Source organism: Cupressus sempervirens, chromosome 6 (genome assembly GCF_028749045.1).
Source record: "Cupressus sempervirens isolate cs-2001-9-10 chromosome 6, ASM2874904v1, whole genome shotgun sequence".
NCBI lineage: Eukaryota > Viridiplantae > Streptophyta > Pinopsida > Cupressales > Cupressaceae > Cupressus > Cupressus sempervirens.
The window spans coordinates 482598299-482614369 of NC_143123.1; positions in this window are offsets into that span (position 1 = coordinate 482598299).

Sequence of the window (16071 nt, forward strand, 5' to 3'; positions counted from 1 at the left end):
CAAGTTTGAAAAGATGGGTCTAGTCCATCAGATGTAAGTCTTCAAATATCACTAATAAATCAATTGTCAAAATTCAATTACCATTCTTTTTAGCTACTTTATATTGAGCTTCTTGCTCACTTTCTTGACTTGAGTCACCAATGCTGTAAATTCTTGAGCATTGCTTGACAAGCCATCTATCACACTTTGACAAGTGACTGATCTTGATTGTAAAAGCTTCAAATCTGATTGACTTTTCTTGTCTTATTAAACAAAGACAAGTCTTTACATGCTAGGTACAACTATATTTCAAGTTGGGAGTGGGAACCATACCCCTTTTGTTTTCAAACAATTAGAAACCCCACCTAGCCATCCTCATAGATAGCCTTGTGTGGAAGACCCTAAGCTAATTGAAACACAAACAACTAACATTAGGCATGATCTGCTTTACAGTGTTGAAAAAAAATTTGGCACACCTTGCGAGACACCTAAGGGTGAGAACGGTTTGGTCACCATGGTGCACCAAGATGAAGTTCAACATCATCTAGAGGAATAAGCACATGAAAACCAAAGGATCTTTGAAGCCATGTATGCTAGGGAGAAAGAATGTCAATAAGCTAAAAATAATAACTAAAATCACCATGAAGGGAACAAAGGGACTTGCTCTCAAAATCCTTTTGATGGCAATGATGGAAAAAAAACACCTCCAAAAACTCCTAGAGTCACCATGAGCACATGCCCTTCCTATCATGAAAATGATGAAGTAACTAGTGAAGATTTTATAAAATTCCAACAATATGGCTTTGCTCAAAAACTAATGCTTAGAGCTTTAGAGGAAAATGGAGATCAATATTTCAAATATGTGGTAGCAAGAGGATGGAAACTTCCCCAAGATTTTGATATAGAGTATATAATTTCCACTGAAGTTGAAATATTAAGGGAAGAAATAGAAGAGTTGAGTAAACAATTTACACAACTACAAGCTTCAAAAGAGCCACCTAAAACTTCATTTGTTGACTCAATATGTGCCCTTCTATTTGATAGGAGTCTCTACATGCTACCATTTCCTAAGGATATGGAGGTTCCTAAGTATGATAAATACAATGGAAATGGTGATCCTCACAATCATGTGAGGTAGTTTTATGCTCTTGGCATGGAATTTATGCATGAAGATACCTTTCTTATGAGGTTATTTCCTAGGAGTCTAAGAGGGTAAGCTATGGAATGGTTCACTAAATTGAGCCCTCCCATTAAGACATTTGATGAGCTTGTATAATGTTTTATCTAGAAATACTCCTACAACATTCAACATCCTATAACAATGCTGGACTTATGCAACATCAAATAAAAACTAGGAGAGCCTTTTGCAACATATCTTCAATGATTGAGGTCATTATACTCTCGATATCCCCAAAAATTTCTCGAGACTGAAAAAATTGATATCTTTGTCAATACTCTCACGCTAGAATTATACTTTGATCTAAGGAAACAATTATTCACATCTTTCAATGCCATGGTTGAGAGTGCATATTGTATTGAAGATGTTGCTATAAAAAAGGGTGATATTGTCATAAACAAAGATAAGAACAACAATGGAAATGGTAAAGACAAAGGTAAACCTTAGAATAAAAACAAGTATGTTGTCAATGATGGGGTGGTGGATACTCCTAAGACCAACGAACCTACATTCAATCTTTCAATTACCATCTATGCTACGAAGCAACAAGAAAATGTGAAACCACAAACATCTGACAAGAGCTCTAAGTTTACCTAGAAATGATGTGTTTATACACCAATGGTTGAGCCCTATGAAATAGTCTTGAAAAAATTAATTGCAAACAACTTAATTACTTTGCTAGATAATTCCCAACCCAATGACTCACCTGTCAAACCCCTGTAGTGGAGAGAATATCATATTTGTAGTTATCATAGAAGCAAGGGTCACAACACTGAAAATTGTTTCAAGTTCAAAGATGTGATTTAAGATCTTATTGAGGAAGGTAAAGTTGTCACAAATGGTCTTTCCAAAAATGCTGATCACAAAGCTTTTAAACAACCTTTAGCAGAATATGAGAAGGGTGAAACCTCTAAAGCTACTAAAAAGAATCATGATGCCAAGATCAACTATTTTTATGTTGACACAAACAATATCATAGGTATGCTTGAGCTTATTGAGTATATATGCATCAAAAATTCTAATGATGAAAATTGGTATGTAGATGAATGACCTAAAGTTGTCTTATAAATGTGTGATGTTTCTTAATATCATAATGACTGTCGACCTAAGATGGTGCTCTGAGTGACTAATTCTTTTTCATCACAAAGTGAACCACTTAATGCTTTTACTGGTGGGCAATCTAAGGTTGTTCTAAAAGTTGCCCAAGATTCCAAGAGTGCTTCATCTTCTAAACAACCAACCAATTCTAGGATCTTGAACTATGAACTTGTCAGTTATTTATAGCATACTCTAGCTCAAATTTCTATTTTTGAGTTGTTAGAGTTATCTCCCTTGCACAAGGATATCCTTGAAAAAGCTTTACACTTTGCCAATGTACCCACAAATATCAATGTAGAATGATTCTAAGCTATGGTGAATCATATCTCTTCACATTATCACCTCATCTTTTCTGAAGAAGATGATCAAGCTCCTAGTCATACCCACAACCTTGCTCTCTATGTCGAAGTCCAAATCTTTCATACTCACATTCATCAAGTCTTGATAGACAATGGTGTAGGATTAAACATTATCTCCTTTAATGTCATCCAATAGTTGGGCATGTTAGAATTTTCTATTGATCCTAGGTGCAATATCACCATAAAAGCTTACAAGAAAGTTGAAAGACCTTCCAAAGGTCTAATTGTGCTACCAATTCAAGTTGGTCCAGTGGAAAAGGATGTTGTTTTGCAAGTTCTAGATATCCCCCTTGCATATAATTTTCTATTGGTACAACCATGGATTCATGACATGCAAGCAGTGCCTTCTACATACCATCAATGCATCAAGTTCCCTTTCAATGGCACTGAAGTAGTTTTCCCCAGTGACAACTCAATGTCCATTAACACATTGTCTACTATTGAAACACTAGTTCCCAACAATCACTCTTCTCATGAGCCAACACCATCTCTTATAGAGTGTGAATGGAAAATGAAAATGTCAAGTCTTGGTATGGGAGAATACACTTTAGATTCTATTACTACTATACCAATTTACCCTTAGTCTTATGGGAAGCTATCCACCAAAAAGAAATCTTCTGCATCTGCCATGACTATTTTTGGCACTTTTTTCTAGTCCTTAGTTCCTCTAGAAGCGAAAAAATAAGAACAAGCTATTAAAGACTGGATATATAGGGGACATGATGATGAAGAGGATGTTATAGTTACCACTCCTATTTCTCCCACATGATATGGAAAAGGATATAAGATGCTTGCAAATATGGGCTATCAAGGTCATGGGTCTTTAACTGGTAACAAAAAAGCTCTAGCTAAACCTTTAAGTCATACCCAAGGTCATGATGCCCAAGACACTATTGGCTTAGGACTTTGGCTAGAGGATGATATGCCAATGTCTACTCAAAATGCACCCATATCTAGTGAATCAAAAGATGATGATCCTCCCTTTGTTGCTACCCCTTTGCAAGATGAAGACTTTGTGCCTACAACTTCTCTTCTTTGGGGGGCAAACACTCCAAATACCACTAATGATGCTAAAGCCTCCACTTCTCAACAACTAGAACAAGATGAATATGACCATGAGGACATTAATGGAGGCTAGATTTGACAAAATATTGCTAATCTAATTGCTAGAGATCAGAGTAAAAACTCTCAAGAGTATGAATGGGAAAGTTTATCAGACACCTCTTGTGAACTAGGAGTGGATGTTATGCATGCCTATGTAACTCAACCAAATATAGTCAATGAGTCTAGTGTAGGGTCAGATGAGTTTGGCTCACAATATGCTTTAGTGGGTTACGCAAGTTCCTCTAGGGCTATTGCTGATCTGGGTTCCTTAGCAACATTCAATATAGGTTCACCTTCACATGTCACTGGAGATGACTCTTTCTGCATCAATCGCCTTGAAGGTTCTACCTCAGTGTCATTGATCCATCCTAATCTCATCTATTTTTCCATTCAATATCAAACACTAGAAAAGTTGTCTTTTTGCAATGAATTTGAGATCACCTAATACCTAGATGCTGTTTAACATGTCACTTCTTCCACTAGTGAACTTGTGATTCATATGATAGAATTAGATATCAAGTACCTTACTCATAAAATTAAAAGAAAAAATAAATGTTCAGATGGGGAAAACCACATTGTGGCAGTATCTGAACCTAAAAATAAAGCTGAGGTATCTAACGATGAAAATATCTTTGAGGCATCTACAAATGAGGTACTTGGTAGTCTACCAAGCTATTTTCAAGATAGATCATCAGTTCTTATTGAGCCTACATAAGAAAATCAACTTAGGGATAGAGGAATCTCCTAAAATTATTCATGTAGCTCAATCATTGTCAGCTGAAGAAAAGGAGCAGTTTACTAAATTTTTTCAAGATAAAATGATCAATTTTGCATGGACATACTCAAACATGCTTGGGCTTGACATAGATCTTATCATGCATCATTTGTCTATTTCTCCTGATATCAAACTTGTGAAACAAATATTGAGGAAGATAGATCCACATGTAGCTTTGTTGGTAAAAGCAGAGTTGGAGAAACTTTTTGAGTGCAAACTTTATTAGAGAAATTGACTATGCGGAATCAATCTCCAACATTGTACCTATATCCAAGCATGATAATACCATCCAAGTTTGTACTGACTTCAGAGATCTTAACAAAGCATACCCCAAGGATGATTTCCTACTACCAAATATTGATATGATTGTAGACATGACTATAGGATATGAAATGTACTCCCTTATGGATGGGTATTTTGGGTATAATTTAATTAAGATAGCTCTAGTTGATCAACATAAGACAACCTCCACATGTGCATTAGGTACTTTCTATTGGAACATCATGCCTTTCGGGCTTAAGAATGCCATTGCTATCTACCAAAGAACAATGACCACCATTTTTCATGATATGATGTATAAAAATAGAGAAGACTATGTTGATGATAGATTGGCAAAATCTAGAACAAGAGACACACACCTTCAAGACCTTAGTTTGATATTGGAGCATATGGAACAATTCCAACTTAGGCTAAATCCAAAAAAGTGTACCTTTGGTGTCACTTCGAGAAAGTTGCTAGGCTACATTATCTCAGCAAAAGGCATTGAGGTTGATCCTAATAAAGTCTAGGCTATCATGGATATGTGTCCTCCAAACAATATCAATCAACTTAGAAGTCTACTAGGACATATACAATCCATAAGAAGTTCATTTCTCAATTGGTTGATAAAGCTCAACCTTTCAACAAGAATTTGCACTAAATTTCTACTCATATTTGGAATAATGAATGTCAACAAGGTCTAGATAAAATCAAAGGGTACTTGGCAAAACCTCTAGTTTTGATGCCACGTATTCCAAGAAAACCTTTGATCTTGGATATCTTAGCTACAACTTCTTCTTTAGAAGTTCTATTAGCCCAAAGTGATGAGACTGGTAAAGAATGGGCCATATATTATATTAGTCAAACTTTGGTTTCCTATGAGATGAATTATACCAGCATTGAGAAAGCTTGTCTTGTAGTGATCTTTGCTTCTCAAAAGCTTCAACATTACATGTTGGCACATACCGTTCACTTAGTTGCTAAAATTGATCCTTTGAAATATATGTTGAGCAAAGCTATACTTACTGGTCGCCTAGCTAAATAGATGATGATTCATTTAGAATTTGACATTTAGTATGCCAAACGTAAAGCCATCAAAGGAAAAACTATAGCTGATCAACTAGCTGATTTTCCTTTAGAGGATGCAACACCCATACAAGCTGAATTTCTAGATGCCTCAATCATGCACATCACTAAGAGAACTTGGAAAATGTTCTTTGATGGTTCTCACACACAAAATGGAGTTGGAGCTAGTATCTTGTTTGTTTCTCCTCATGGGTATATGATTCCCAAATCTTACAAACTCTTGTTCCCTTATACAAAAAAAATGGTAGAATATGGGGCTTTAATAAATGGGACCAAGATGGCTCTTGAATGGAGAGTAACTAAATTGCATATCTATGGGGATTTCCAACTTGTTATTAACTAGGTGAATAACGACCATCAAATGAAGGATGACAAGTTAATAACCTATAAAAGGTTGATATATGCTTTGAGGAACTACTTCACTTTTGTGACATTTTAAAAAATTCCTAGGGCAAAAAACAAAGTTGCTAATGCTGTTGCTACTCTAGCATCTATTCTCCAACTACAAGAATATGAATCTTGATTTGAGTTCCTAGTGGAAGAACTAGATCATGCCACCTATGATTCCCTCAATAACCAAGTGATCTGCACTATTTTAGGTCATGATTCTTCTCATTATGCTAACATTTTCTCTTACCTACATGATCAAATTGTTCCTAAGAACCTCACGCGCAACCAAAAATGTCAATTCTTTCATAACGCCTCACATTACATCTTGGTCTTTGGTGACATGTATAGAAGGGGTCTAGATAGAACTTTGCTTAGGTGTTTAGAGCTAGAAGAGTCTGAAAAGGCACTTGTCAAAGTCCATGATGACATTTGCGGGGCACATTCTAATGGCCTTGTACTTGCTCGAAAGCTTCTTAGAGCAGGATATTATTGGCCAACTATGCAAGCTGATGTTGTTCATTATGCCAAGTCTTGGCAAAATATCAACTCCATGGTAACTTAATTCATGCTCCTAGATGTGAGTTGATCCCTTTTGTGACTCCCTTATGTGACATATTGGCCATTTCAACAATGGGTCTTTGACTTGGTTGAAAAAATTCACCCAAGTTCCTCTAGTGCCCACAAGTTCATCATTACCGCAACTAAGTATTTCACTAAATGGGCTGCAGTTGTGCCACTATTTTCTACTATAGGCAAACATGTTGCCTTGTTCATACTAAATCACATAATTTGTTGATATGGTATTCCTTCCTCTACTATCATTGCTAATGGATGATAGTTCAAAAATAAGGACCTAAGATAGTTATGCAAGAATTTTAAGATCAAACAACACCAATCTTCTATTTATTACCCTCAAGGGAATGGTCAAGAAGAGGTATCCAACAAAAAATTGGTGAAAATCTTGCATCACACAGTTCATAATTCTGGGAGAGATTTCTACCTACAATCCAACACTTTGGGCCTAAAGAACTACTATTCATACTCCTACAGGGGCCACACCATTTTATTTAGTCTATGGTTTTGAGGCTGTTCTCCCATTAGAAGTAGAGATGCCCTCCTTGCACATCTCTTTGCATGGGTTGATAACTAATGAAGACCATAGAGCTATGCAAATACAGGAATTAGAGACCCTTGATGAGCACCATAAAGCAACTTTTGATCACATGAGGGCTTATTAGAAGCACATGTCTACTCAATTTAATAAAAAGATTCATCCACGTGAGTTTCAAGTTGGTGACCTCATGCTTAGAGAAAATCCAAAGAAAAAATAGAATAGAAAGTAGAAGGGAAAGTTCAAACCTAATTGGTTAGGCCCATACATTATCACAATAACATTTGGGTGTAGTGCTCATTAGTTGTCTACTCCTAAAGGTGAAGAGCTTGTAGAGCCTATCAATTTCCTACACTTAAAGAAGTTCTATGCTTAAAGGTCTACTGCTCAACTATCTTGTACATATATGATGCTGAAAAAAATCCTAAAAATTAGAAAATGCACTGAAAAAATGATCATCTTAGTGAAAACCTACCAATAGGTGCATTGATGTATCACCAAAAATATTAAAAAAACCCAAAAATATGGAAATATTGAAAAAAGTCTTGAAGAAAAAATGCCAAGTGGTGAAAACCCAAAAATAGGCACTACTTGAGACCCTTGCACCTATGTCCATTAGTCTCATTCACTCATCTTGCTACACATTTCCTAGCTTGGCATTGTTTCATGTCTTCATCTTTGGGGCACTACTATTTAGCCTACCCAAGGTTTCCTTGTGCACTAGGGTTTCTCTCGCAACTCACAAAATAGTTTTTCTCAACACTACATCCCAATTGGACATCAAGTGTTTCTCAACACTTTTAGATAGTTTACCTATAGTCTCTGATGTTGCAATATTTCTCACTGTGAAGATCAAGTCTTGAAGAAATAGCCATTTGAATTGCACACACGCACTTAAACATTTAAACAATTGAGCTATGCTAATTTTTATTTACTTTGTGTGCTGTCTATGATGATTTCTTTAACTATGTGTTATGGTCTCTCAAGGATGTTATTGACTAGAAGACTAGGGGCATGGGGCACATTTTCTTAATTTTTGCTTGTAGGTATACTTTATTTGTCTATAGTGTTTTAAATCATTTCATGCTAATCCTATTTGACACTTGGACTTATAAACATATCATCCTTGATTTTTTTTTGCAAGATCGCACTTCGAGGTTATCCTGGTGTTTATGCCTTGATACAAGTGTAATCTTGCTATATCAAACTTAGGGAATTTGATCATGTATTCATCTTGACTTCTATGTCTTTGATGATTATATTAGATTCCCACATACTTATCTGATATTGATCATATTCATATTCTCATAGTTATACTAGTGATGGTTATATGATCAATGATGAAATAAGAGTCTAAATGCTATGTGTCCCTTGCCAATAAACCACTTCACATATTAGCTTGCATTTTATGTTCATTTCTTTAGTCTAGTCTTGCATTCTTGCATCTGGGGAAAACTCTCTCTTTATCTTTTTGTGAACCTGTTAGATAACTTCTTCTATGCTCTTCTTTGCTTTCTTTATCATGTCTTTCACCTTCTTGATCTTTCATTTTGTATCTATCTTGCTATCATGTCATCACAAGGGGTTAATATAAACATCACATTCAATATATCCAAGTGTCACATATTTTTAGAAACATAAAAGTCTATATCATACACATGAGAGCTAACAACATCATACATAAGGGAGACACATGAGCATAAGTATCCAACCAAATACATACATGAGCAAGAATCAAAAATAGAAACATCACATGGAAACTAAAATGCTGAAGCATCCATTTGAGACAAGTATGCAAGATTGCGAATTGAATCTAGTATCTCATATATATATATATATATATATATATATATATATATATATATATCACAATACATATACAAAAAATGAGATCCAAAATTTGGACATCTATCTCAAAAATACATGATGTACACTAAAAAATGTCAAAACATTGGTATTAGCCTATGATTGACTCCCAGCCTCTATAGTAGGTGGAGGTGGTTGCCCTGCTAGTGGAGCCTATCTCCTATCTAGTGGTTGTATTGCACCCTCTAATCTACCTACCTACTCTAAGTAATTAGGTAGTCCTTGCCCTAGTGGCACCACATCCCTACAAGCGACATAATAGTATGTAGCATAGGCACCATGATGAGCCACCTCTCACCATGCAAAAACCCTCTCCCTGTAGAGCTCATCTCCTCATGCTCACTTATCCATGAGCTACTGATCCCAAACTACAATGGTAACTCGAGATGCCTGTAACTCTACCTCTGAAGTGTAGATCCTTGCATCCCGCTCATCATCACCCTCCCTAGCCAACTACTCTAGCTCTACGTCTGATGTTGCTCACCATCACCTCAATGGTACCTCTTCCTCCTCCTCCATCTGCCTCACGGCTTGTGCCCACATCCTCCTCCTCCCTAATCGAGATCCCTCTCCAATCTACATCTACCTCACGCCCCTGCCTTTGCCTCCACCTCCACCTCCACCTCCAGCACCTCTATGTCCCCTTCCTGTAGGTAGTACATTAGGCTTTGTGAATCATGGGAATGGGTGCCTCTACCTCTCATACAAGTATGCCACATCTGGGAGATAATTCAAGTGATTTAGCACTAGAGCCATATCCCGTATTGTTGTGTGGTAATCCAACATTGGAAACCATCCCTATGCCTCATCTAAGCACATCAAAGAATAGGTGGTAGTCTCTACCAACATAACCTACCACTTTGCAAGCTATCACCATATCTAGCTAATCACAAATTGCTCTACCACATTTACCATCCTCCCTACCAGTAGCCTATTGTATCTCATATAGTGTAGCTCTCATGCATCAGATCATTTGTGGCACTCTCAGTATGGTTTCCATGTGAACATCGTCAGATCATCAAAGATTTGCTAATAGTAGGTGATATCCCCACTATGTGTCTAGGGGATAAATCCTCTCTAATGAAAGATATATAGCTAGCTTCGCTCTCGTGGCTGCACTCATGGCCAGATCACCACAATGTTCTCCCAAGCCCAAATCTATGCCACCACTGTATTGCATGCCCATGAGTGGCCCTCATGATACACTATCTTATGTAACTCATGATACATCTCTGCCAGTATCACCACCCCCCATGCCATCCTGCATGGTCAAGTAATCAAGTCAAATGCTAGTCAACCCCATCCCAGTGGGAGGCCCTTCTAGCCCCTGTCTATCACTAAAGCTTGAGCCACCAATGAACATAAGAAGCTAGGAAGTGGAAAATTTTCTCCATACTTTGTAATCAATTGCTCCTAACCCAAATGCTGATCTAAGATAGTGACATCATGAAATAGCTACTACATCATGACCCACCCCTCTATCAGGGTCTGATCGTAGTACACCTGTGACTTAACCAAGATTAACATCAACCTCTCTTGCATTAGTATTTGCAAAACATGAAAAATAGTAATCAATCAAACAATTTACCAGCTTGTCATGGCATGGCACTCAAAAGATGTGATGGATGTCCTCCAATGTAATAGATGCCTCACCAGTTGGCAGATGAAAGGTGTTATGCTCACTATGCGACTACTCAGCTGATGTAGTCAACAATCCATGGTTTGCTCATATATGGGGCATCCATATAAACCATCATAAACCCATTGTAGATATGTCCACATGCTCATCATCACTTAAATACTGCATAACACGTAACCCCACCACTTTGGGGGCTCTAATCAGTAGTGTTAGAAATACCTCCTATTAACATATAACATATACACATCAGTAATGCATTGAAAATGTGATCATAACACAAAAAATCCACAAAAACATGCTAAAACACAGCTATGCGATATTTTTCCCCACTATAGGTGACATAATTTGTTGATAGAGTATCATGTGATACTCTTTCTAAAGCCATGCAATACAATTCTGTGATGCGATATTTCACACCAGTTCATGCAACATTTGGGTATGTCCCATACAATAGACAACATAGCATGCATGCGATACATTTTGGCAAAAAATCTATTGCACGATACTTACCAAAGTACCTAGGTGATACTTTTAAATCATCATGTGATATTCTGCAAAAAACCCTACAAACATGCAAAAAAACACCACAAAAAGCTCAAAAAAGTGGCAAAAAGTTGTTACTTACCTGTGCCCCATATTGCTCAGGCCAGTTGTACAACTGGCTACACTCGAAATGGTGTCAATGAAGTAGAATGTTTGCAAAAGCCATCATCATCTCTCAAACACTCACAAGCTCTCAACAAATCACAAAAGACAAAATGAATTTGAAAATGACAGTTGGGCCCCCTTTATAGCTTTTGACCTCATTTTGACCTAATTTTCAAACCTCCAAAAATCGCACAAAAATTGCACCCCTTAGCTTATTTCAACATCCTAGATCTATTTTCAGGATCAAAATTGAAATTTGAGTTCATCTTGATGGTCAAAATCACATTTTAAAATTCTACCTTATTTTGAGCAGTTAGCTGACCTTTTGAGGCGTAATCTCCAAATCATCACTGGGGCATCTTCATTTCTTCATGTCTTCACCATTTCTATGCTTCATATCTCCTTCTATTCACCCTTTCATTTCTAAAAACACTTTTCTACTTGATTTGACCTAATTTTTATGCTTTATCCTTCATGGTCAACTCTAGTCCAACTAGGGCATTTTATCAGTTTCTTATAGTCACTCTTTGGTTCTAATCATTTATCTATCAACTTGGACATTGCTATATCTTGATTTATTCATATCTCACTTATTTCTACATTCCCCTGACCTCATTTCAATTTTGATCCTAACGGGCAGAAATACTCTATCATCGCTTGCTACAACTGTCTATTTCTTAGGAGCATATGATTGATCTTTTCACTTGCTCTTGATCTATCTACTTTGCTAGGTTTTAACATCCTTCTTGCATTCTAACATCACCTTTCTTTTCCTAAGTGTTTAGTACTACCACTTTCAGACTGTACATTCAGGATTTGCTATCTCTTTTTGCATTTCATTCTTTGAAATTAGATATTTATTGCTACCTACTTAGCTTCTATTTTCTTTGACATAATGTGTTCTTAGATCAATCACACATTAGTCAAAGAGGGGAAAATTTAATCACCTAAAAATGGTCATCTAGACTATTAGCTCCCTTCTAAACATTTTGGCTAATTTAATTAGTCCTTTACTGAGGCCAAATTACTAATAATCAATTAATTTGATTATAGCCTATATTTTGACTATGCTATCCTAAGTTAATTATTTGATTAAAAGAACATGTCCCCTTTTAATTAAATAAAAAAACCCATTCTCCTAACCCACTTAAAGTGCACACATAAAGTTCTTTGTATTTTTAAAATTAAAAGAAAAGCTTATGAGACTATTTTCTTATATGATAAGTCAACTCATTTTCTATTGGCTAACTTGTGTGTGCACACAGATCTTTCCCATTTTTTATTTCAACCATTGATCATCCATGCTCTCAATCTTGATCTCCACCATCTGTATGGCTTTAAAAGGAAGAGGGTTTCTCCCCTCAAAGGATCCACACTCTTGAGTATTGCTATGCTTTAGGATTTTCATTTGAATTGATTAAGAGTTTTTTTGGAGAAAATCATTTTCTTGTCTTCATTCCTTGAATCCATAGCATTTCATTTACATGGCATCTTAGCTTAGTTTGCATGTAGTGTAGTTCTTTTGCAAGTAGCTTAGATCACATAGTCTAAATAGGATGGCTGTAATACTTCCATTTGTGTAGCTTAGTTGCATTCTTGAATTGCATGTATCAATAGTTCTTTGACACTAGCATCCTTGCTCTTGCTCAAAGAATCTCTCATTTCATGGTTTACTAGCAAGGGCTACATCTCTAAGGCTCAGTTGAAGCCATTTTATGCTTATTTGTATGCTTTTGCACTCCATGACTAGGGAGCCCTAAGTTGACATTCAAGCTTTCTAATCCATGGAAAACCTTGGATAGAAGGGTTTAGGAAAGTGCACTCTTTTTAGTGTACAACAATCCTCCAAGTTCATTTTCACTTCCTCAATTAAAGTCTTCATAAAATTTGTAAATTCCTTAGCTTGAACACTTCTATTGGTATCAAGCTTCTAATCCCTTAATTGAGTATTTCCCTTATGATTCATTCTAGTCACAATTTTAAAAGGTTTCTTTTTAGTACTCCTATTCACAAAATTATTTTATGTGAACTTTGCATGTGAAAAAATAAATCACAATTAATAGGCTTATCACTAACCAAAAATCTCAACAAGTTACCCAAACTTCTATTCACAACTTCAGTTTTTCCATATGTTTGAGGATAAAATGTAGAACTAAATTTAAAATCTATATTGAACTTCTTCCAATTGTCCTCCATAAATAACCAGTAAACTTAGTATCTCTATTTGAAATAATAGTCCTAGGTAAATTTGCAATGCAATATTACCACTCCCATACAAAATAATTCAACCACATGTACTACACCATATTTATTCTTACATGACATGAAATAAGAAATTTTTAAAAATCTATCAACTACTCAAAAAATAGAATCATTACCTTCCTAAGTTGTAGGAAGACCAAGAACAAAATCCATATGAATATGTTCTCATAGCTTATGAAATACATGAAATGGTAAATATAATCCCAAGTTTTGAATAGTTCCTTTTGATGTTTGACAAATTTTGCAAGTTCTAACCATCTTCATCAGATCCTTATAAATCTGTAGGCAAAAGTATATATCTAAAATCAACTTTGTTATCTTATCAATCCACAAATGTCTAGCAAGTCTACTATTATTTTCCCCCTTCATGATGTTCTCTCTCATAGGTCCTCTAATTATGCATAATTGAATTCCCTTAAACAACATGTCTCCTTGAATAAAATAATCATTCTACCTATCTCTCTTCATTTGATCTTTACAAGATTTCCAAGGTTCTATATAATCAACATCAGTTTTATACATATATTTCAGGTCATTAAAACAAAGTACCTCAACTTGCATTTCTATCAGAAAATTCCTTCTTGACTGTCCACTCTTATGTTTTAATTTATGGTTCAATTTATGTTTCAAAAAAAATTCAACCCACTTGATGTGTCCTTGACTCAATTTATTTCAAATTCTGAAATACCGCAAAGCTTTATCAGTATTATACAACATAAAATCTTTAGGCATCAATTATTGACTCCATTTATTCGAAGCTTGAATAATGGAATATATAGAATTCCTAATCTCAAAATAAATATTTTCTCTTATCATAATTTAATTTCTTATGAAATAAATCTACAAGTCCTCATTCTTGACTCAAAACAACTCCTATAGAACTTTCACTAGCATCACATTCAATTTGAAGAACTTTACTAAAAACATGCAAAGAAAGGGTTGGCAATTATGTAATCTTTTGTTTCAATGTTTCAAAACTCTTTTGTGCTCTATGTGTCCAGTTAAAATCCCTTTTATCTCCTCTCATTGTCTTAATCATATAATTACAAATAGAATTAATTTTCTTGATAATTTTTCTAAAAAAACTTGCCAATCCATGAAATGATCTTACCTCTCCAACACTCTTAGGTGTAGGCCAATCAAGAATAGCTTTTATCTTTTCATAATCCATCTTCAAACCATCAACTGAAATGGAAAAACCAAGATACACTATTTTTTTCCTCTTGAATGAACATTTCTTTAGGTTAATCAATAATTTCTCCTCCTTTGATTTCTACATTACTTTTCAAATATGCTCAAGATTCTCTTGTTTAGTTTTACTGAATATCAAAATTTCATGATCTAGATATACAATCATAAATTTACCCAAGAATCTCTTCAAAATATCACTCATTAGCATCCTAAAAGGACCACATGCATTAGTTAGACCAAAAGGCATAACCAATCACTCATACCAACACTCATTAGTCTTAAAAGCAATTTTTGATTCATCTCCTTTTCTAATTCTGATATGATGATATCTACTTTTCAAATCAATCTTTTTAAAATAATTCACTCTAGTCAAACTATTCATTATGTTATCCAACCTCTAAAAAGGGAATCTGTATTTCACTTTTATCTTGTTTATAGCTCTAAAATCAGTGCACATTCTCCATTCTCCATTTTTCTTAGGTGCTAACATAGCATGTACTACATAAGGGCTCAAACTTTCTCTAATCAAAATTTTCTCAAGAAACCCTTGCATTTGTCTATTCAATTTAGCCTTTTCATTAGTTTTCAATATATGTTGTGCTTTATTAAGAAGATGAGATTTAGCTATAAAATCCATATAATGACTTAAGCTTCTTATAGGAGCAAAACCATCAGGTACATTATCAGAAATAATGTCTTGAGAGTTCACCAATAGAGATTAAAAGTCAGATACATGTTCTAACTCATCTTATTTCTCAATCTTTTAGGAATCAAAGAAAAATCATTAGTATGTTCTTTAACATGCTTTACAAATTGATTACCTTCAACCAAACATACTCTTCTTGTGATACAATGATTCTCATCAAGCTTTTCTACTAAAGGAAATGACATTTGATTGTTTCTGTCAACCCAAATAGTATAATATTTTGATCTATCATATTAATTTTTTTTTTTTTATCATATCTCCAAGGTCTATCCTAAAGAATATGACAACATTTCATAGGCATAATATCACACAAGACTTCATCATGATAATTCCCAATTTTGAACTTATTAAGACATTGCTCACTTACAAGCAATTTATGCTCTTTCTGGATCAAATAAACATGATAAGTTTTAGGATGTCTA